Below are 6,724 nucleotides of genomic sequence, written 5' to 3' on the forward strand. Positions count from 1 at the left end.
ACAAATGCAAGGGCTGGGTCAAGTGGAACAGGAACCCGGCTCAGAGGAACTAAGCCAGGGGTGCACTGGGAGATTGACTTCACTGAAGTAAGACCAGTAAAGTATGGCTATAAATATCTTCTAGTTTTTGTAGACACCTTTTCTGGATGGGTAGAAGCATACTCAACTAAGCATGAAACAGCCCAGATGGTCACTAAGAAGCTACTGGAGGACATTCTATCCAGGTACTGTTTCCCAGCTATGATAGGATCAGACAATTGCCCGGCTTTCATCTTACAGGTAACACAGGCAGTAGCCAAGACTATAGGGGCAGATTTGAAATTACATTGTGCGCATATGCCCCAGAGCTCAGAACAGGTAGAAAGAATGAATAGAACATTAAAAGAGACCCTTTCTAAATTAACCATGGAGACTGGTGGGGACTGGGTGGCTCTCCTTCCCTATGCTCTTTACTGGGTGAGGAACTCACCCTATACCCTAGGCTTCACTCCCTATGAAATTATGTGTGGTAGGCCCCTGCCTATCATCCCCAATCTTAAGGCAGAACTGCTAACTGAATTTGAAAACCAACAAATATCTTTTTCTTTAAGAGGGCACGAGGAAAAAAAAAAAAAAGAGGGCATGAGGACATTTGGCCACATCTACAGGCCATCTATGAGGCTGGTCCGATTCTGCCACCTCACCAGTACCGGCAGGGAGACTGGGTCTTTGTCAAAAGACACTGCTGGGAGACTCTTGAACCATGTTGGAAAGGACCATATATCGTGGTGTTGATGACGCCCACCACCCTCAAAGTGGACAGCATTGCGACCTGGGTCCACCACACCCATGTTTGGCCAGCTGACTCCTCTGTGATCCGGAAGACTTCGCCAACTGATGGAGCATCAACTGGGACTGAGACAACCCCCTCAACCCCTGCAAGCTCAAGTTATGGTGTACTCAACCTGCCTGATACTGGAAATTCTGTTTGTGGCCGCTCCGGCTGCTGGGAGTCCCCACACCCCATACTCTGGTTCGGGAGGAAAGACTCACTTCTGCATGTGCCTTGGACACTCCTGACCCCGCCGTGTAGTCTTCTATCTCCACTGGACACATCTCATGGACTCCCCCAAAATGTCAGATCAGGGCACCGGGAAGGAGGAACTTTATACACCCTTCAGAAGTGCAAAGGGTCCCATGATTGGGCCTGTAAGTCTCAAGACAAGGGGGGAATGAGAGGGCAGGGTGGGGCGAGGCTAACTCCTGACTCCATTTTGTACTGTGAGGCAGGGCAGGGCTAACTTCTGATCCTCCATTTTGTAACTGGACCTTAGCCCTCATCCAACCAATCGGGGCCAGCCAAAGCAGTGACATTACCACCCCTCCCCCAGACCCTTATAAAACCCTTTAATCTGTTGAAGCTATCTCTTCTGCCACACCACTGTTAGTGTAAGTAAGACAGAGTTTGGACTAGTCCGAATACAGGCTTTTTGTTGTTGCATGGGACTCGGCTCCCTGGTGGTCCGTGGGGATCACGAAATCTGGGCATAACAAAATGATCACAAAATGTTTAACATCTATCTCCTTATATAATTACAAAAAGTTTTCCTTTGTGATGAGGAATTTTAGGATATATTTTCTTAGCAATTTTCTAACATACTTTATAGCAGTGTTAGCTGTAGTCATTATGTTTTACATTGCATATCAATACTTATATAATAAAAGCGTAATAGGCAAATTGACCAGAACAGCAGAATCAGCAGAACAACTGCTGGATCAGTCACTTGTTGGTGCACTCACCATCTTTTGGTCCCTTTCCCCAGCCAGCAGGCTCCAATGCCTGATGACTAGCTGCAGCAGGGGTGGGTCCAGCTAGCAGGCAGGAACAGCCACCTCTCAATCTCTTGGTTCCTTCCCCCAGCTGTCAGGCAAGGATCACCTAATGGTGAACAGGTAACTGGGGGTGGGTGGTGGCAAGGGGTGGGGCTGGCTACGGGCAGCTGGGGAAAGTGGCTCTGATCACAGGCCATACCCGTGCACGAATTTCATGTGCCAGGCCTCTAGTTTATCTTATAATTGGTTGTTTGTACCTTTATAATTGGAACTCTGTAAGTTTTATACCCTTAACAAACAAAAAGTTTTTAATTTTGATGAGGCCAAATTCATAAATTTTCCCCCTATGAGTCAGCTTATATTTAAGAACTCTGCATAGTCACAGATCCTGAATACTTTCTCCTAGTCGTTTCTAAAATATTTATAGAATTTTTATATATACATTTAAGACTGTGATTATTTTGAGTTGATTTTTATATAAGCTTTGAGTTTTGAGTTGAGGCTCATCCTTTTGCCTGCGAATGTCCAATTGCTGCAGCACCATTTGAATTTTTGTGCCTTTTTAAAAACTCTGTTGAGCATATTTGTGTGGGTCTATATCTAGATTCTCTATTCTGTTTCTCTTATCTATGTGTTTGTCCCTCTGCTAAAACCACACAGTCTTGATTATTGTAGTTATATCTTGAAATCATGTGGCATGATTGTTCCTATTTTATTATGCAAAATTGTTTGTCCTAGTCTAGCTCCTTTGCATTTCCATGTAAATTTTAGAATAATCTTGTCTATATTTACAAAAAAAAAAAACATTTCCAGAGATTTTGATAAGAATTGCATTAAAGCTCTATATCGATTTGTGGAAAATTGACATCTTCACCATTGAATCTTAGGATAGTAACATGATTTGATGCATGTTATATAAAAATTCTGCTGGTTAATGTATGAAGAAAGAATTATTAAAGGTGGAACCAGTAGAGGCAGGGAGATAAGTTAGGAGGCTACTGCCTCCTAATGATGATAATGGAGGTGGAGAGAAAAAAAAAACTCTTTTAAGTATAATAGAAGTAGTAGAATTTACTGATGGAGTGAATTAGGGAGGAAGGAAGTGTCAAGAATAATTTCTGGGTTTCCGGCTTGAGCCAGAAGATGACACCACTTACAAAGAGAAATAAAATATGGAAGGACTGAGTTTTGGGGAAAGAGGATGAATTCATTTGTGGATGTTGTGAATTTGGGTGTGGGTGGGCCTTCCAGATGTTGAATATAGAGTCAAAAGCAAAGGGGAAAATTAGTGCTCTGGGTATTATTGTCTGTACTCAGACTTACCATTTTTATCATGTAAATGAAAACTGGTTAACCCTGGCACTCAAGGGTAGGAACGACTTTCAGGGTTCCAATAATTTGCAAAGGTTCACTGGCCCCATCACAACTCATAGGTGGAGGAGTAAAGGACAAGGGATATGCACCCTGGTTTCTTGAGAGTTGGGCAGTAATTATATGATTGCTGATACAAATGAAGAAGATGTATAGATAATGAACTCAAAATGTATGTGGACCCCTTTTAAAATCTAGTGTTGAAGTATTTAAAAAATATATATATATCTCTTTATTGATTTCAGAGAGGAAGGGCGAGGAAGAGAGAGATATAAACATCAATGTTGAGAGAGAATCATTGATTGTCTGCCTCCTACACGCCCCCACTGGGGATCGAGCCCACAACCCAGGCATGTGCTCTTGGCCAGAATTGAAGCTGGGACCCTTCAGTCTGCAGGCTAACTAACACTCTATTCATTGAGCAAACCCAGCTAGCGCAAGAATTTACTTTTTTTTAAAAAATATATATTTTATTGATTTTGTACAGAGAGGAAGGGAGAGAGATAGAGAGTTAGAAACATCGATGAGAGAGAGTCATTGATCAGCTGCCTCTTGCACACTCCCTACTGGGGATATGCCCGCAACCAGGGTACATGCCCTTGACCAGAATCGAACCCGGGACCTTTTAGTCCCCAAGCCGACGCTCTATCCATTGAGCCAAACCGGTTTCTGCAAGAATTTACTTTTTATGTGCTTTAATTCTTGGGAGAAGAATTAGAAATGCCTGAACCAGAGTTCCATTTATACTTTTGGCAACGGTGACATTTTGGGGGAAGGAGGGTGGAAGTGAGGACTGTAAATTATTTTAGCACTGCTATTTTTTACCCCAAAGGAAAAGATTTGAGAATTATACTTCTATTCCAATGAGTTTGGTACAGGTTTCTGCTAAAGAGGAGCCAGAGCCAGGAGCTGAAGTCTGTGGATGGTTTGTCACAGGCACAGTGAATTACAGGTTTGGGACTTTTAAAATATGTTTTCTGGTATATTTTGAGTGTACATTTGCTCAGCTGGCACTACTTTAGAATGCTTCCAACTCTAAGGGACTTCTCTAGTTCAGGTATACTATGAGAAAATGAAAGCTTTATGTGTTCTGGCAGGGTTCCTTGGAACACGTTCATTATACCTGTTTACACAAATGGGCAGGGTTAGCCTCCATCTCCTTGCTGTAATTCCTCTTATTACCACTGCCTCCTTATTACCACTCTGAGTCTGTCGTATTGGGCAGTTAGAAAGAAGCATCTGATATTCACATTCATCAGTTTTAGCCATTCCATTACAGAAAATGTTTCCTAAGCTAACTAAGCAATTCATTCATTTTTAAGTATTTGTGCTCTGTGACCCAGGAATTCCCTAGTGCTAATTGAAATAAATTATCTGGTTCTCTTAAAAGGATGTTTCTTTTTTTTTTTTTTTTTTTTTTTTTACTGGATGGGTAAAAAAAAAAGGAAAGTGGGAAAGAAAGAAAAAAGATTAAGATTTGCTTCAATGCTTTATTGAAACCCATCACTCTATCTCTGGACTGATGGGAGACTCAGCCCCGAAGCCCTGCTCAGGTTTCTACAGAGCGGGGAGAATGTGGACCTAGTCCCCAAATAAGCATGATCCACTTTTCCCTCTTCCTGGCTTCAGAACGTGTGTGCATCTTTGTTCATTATAGGCAGACTAGACCAACTCCTAGGAAGTCAGGGTGAGGGAACAATGGTCTTCCCCAGAGACTCCCCCCGCTTCCCAGTAGGCCTGCCATGGTGACTGGGATTTCTACTGTTGTGGTACTCCTCTGGAAGTGTGTGTCCTCAAATATTGGTCACATGAGGGCCAGTTTTTTGCCATTTTAAATAACATTAATACCATCACTTACTAAATGTTTTACTTTAAATTGATTTCAAACAGAATAATCTTTTAAAAATATTTCTGCATATCTTTTTATTTTGGATTACTGAGGTGGGATTATTTTATTTTATTGATTTTTTGTTATTGTTGCTTTTATTTCTGCTTTATTTATTTTTTAAAATGTATTTTTATTGATTTCAGAGAAAAAAGGAGGGGGAGAGATAGAAACATCAATGATGATTGAGAATTATTCATCTGCTGCCTCCAGCACACCTCTACTGAGGATTAAGCCCACAATCTGGGCATGTGCCTTGACCTGGAATTGAACTGTGACTTGGTTCATAGGTTGATGCTCAACCAGTGAGCCACACCAGCTGGCCATCTTTTTATTATTTTTCAATTACAGTTGGTATTCAATATTATGTTAATTTCAGGTGCACAACATAGTGGATAGACAATTATCCTATATAATAAAAGGGTAATATCTAAATTAGCCATTACTCCACAACAAAAATGGCGGCACCCATAGCAGATGCTGGCAGCATCACCCAGGCAATGGGAGCCCAGTATCTGCTCCTTGGCCTTGGAGGGAGGGGAGAGGTCTCTGGCCAAAGGACTGGAAGCAGGAAAGTGAGCTCGAATCACCAGCAGTGGCACGAGCTCAGCATCTGAGCCATGACTGTGCTGGGGAGAGAAGGAGCCTGTGGGGCCAGGAGCCCAGTGTCTATGCATTGGCCGGCCGTGAGCCCAGTGACTGCACCTTTGCTGTGTAACGGGAGGGAAGGAGCCTGTGGGGTCGCGAGCCCAGAGTCTGACTTGTGGCAGGAGGGAAGAGGCCTGTGGGGCCCCAAGCTCAGTGTCCCTTTGGCAGGGGAGGAACCAGAAAAATGGATCTTTCCAGTTCCTGATGCTGACAGAGCCCTATGGGTGCCAGGGTCCTCCACCTGCAGCCCCCAGTCACAGCCCAGCAGCCCCAGTAGCAGACTGGAAGCCCCCTGCCAGTAGTCCAGACAGGACCAGTGTGGCGTCGCAGGGGGGTTGTCCTGCAGGCATGCTACAGACATCAAATCACTGCTGTCGAGGCTGCCTTTGTTCACTCGCAAGTAGTATGGTCCAAGGGGGCGACTCCTGAGGCAAGGCTCCCATGGCAGCTGATGCACAGCCAGGCAAGGAAGCCGGACCTGAAAGCCCAAGCACTTGAGTACTGGAGCTGGCCCCAGGACAAGCATCTTCCCAGAGGCTGTGTGGAAGGAGTGGGGGGAATCCCTGGCTAGAGGCCAGGTGAGGGATGCTGGCATCTTTGAAGGCCAAGACCAGGCTGAAGGACACCCCTCCCTGCACCCATTTTGTGCACTAATTTTGTGCACGGGCCTCCAGTTTAATTTATGAAGTGATCCCCCAGTAATCCTAGTACTCATCTAACACTGTGCATAGCTTACAGTATTGTTGACTATATTTCCTAAGCTATACTTTACATCTACATATTTGTTTTGTAACTGTCAATTTATATTTCTTAATTCCTTCACCATTTTTTCCCAGTCCTAAACCCTCTCTCATCTGGAAATCCTCAGTTTGTTCTCTATATCTATGAGTATGTTTCTATTTTGTTTATTCATTTATTTTGGTCTTTAATTCCACAAATCACATAGTATTTATCTTTGTCTGACTTATTTCACTGACCATAATAGCCTCTAGTTCCATAAACACTGTC

The sequence above is a fragment of the Pipistrellus kuhlii genome, unplaced genomic scaffold (genome assembly GCF_014108245.1).
Source record: "Pipistrellus kuhlii isolate mPipKuh1 unplaced genomic scaffold, mPipKuh1.p scaffold_m20_p_33, whole genome shotgun sequence".
Taxonomy (NCBI): Eukaryota; Metazoa; Chordata; class Mammalia; order Chiroptera; family Vespertilionidae; genus Pipistrellus; species Pipistrellus kuhlii.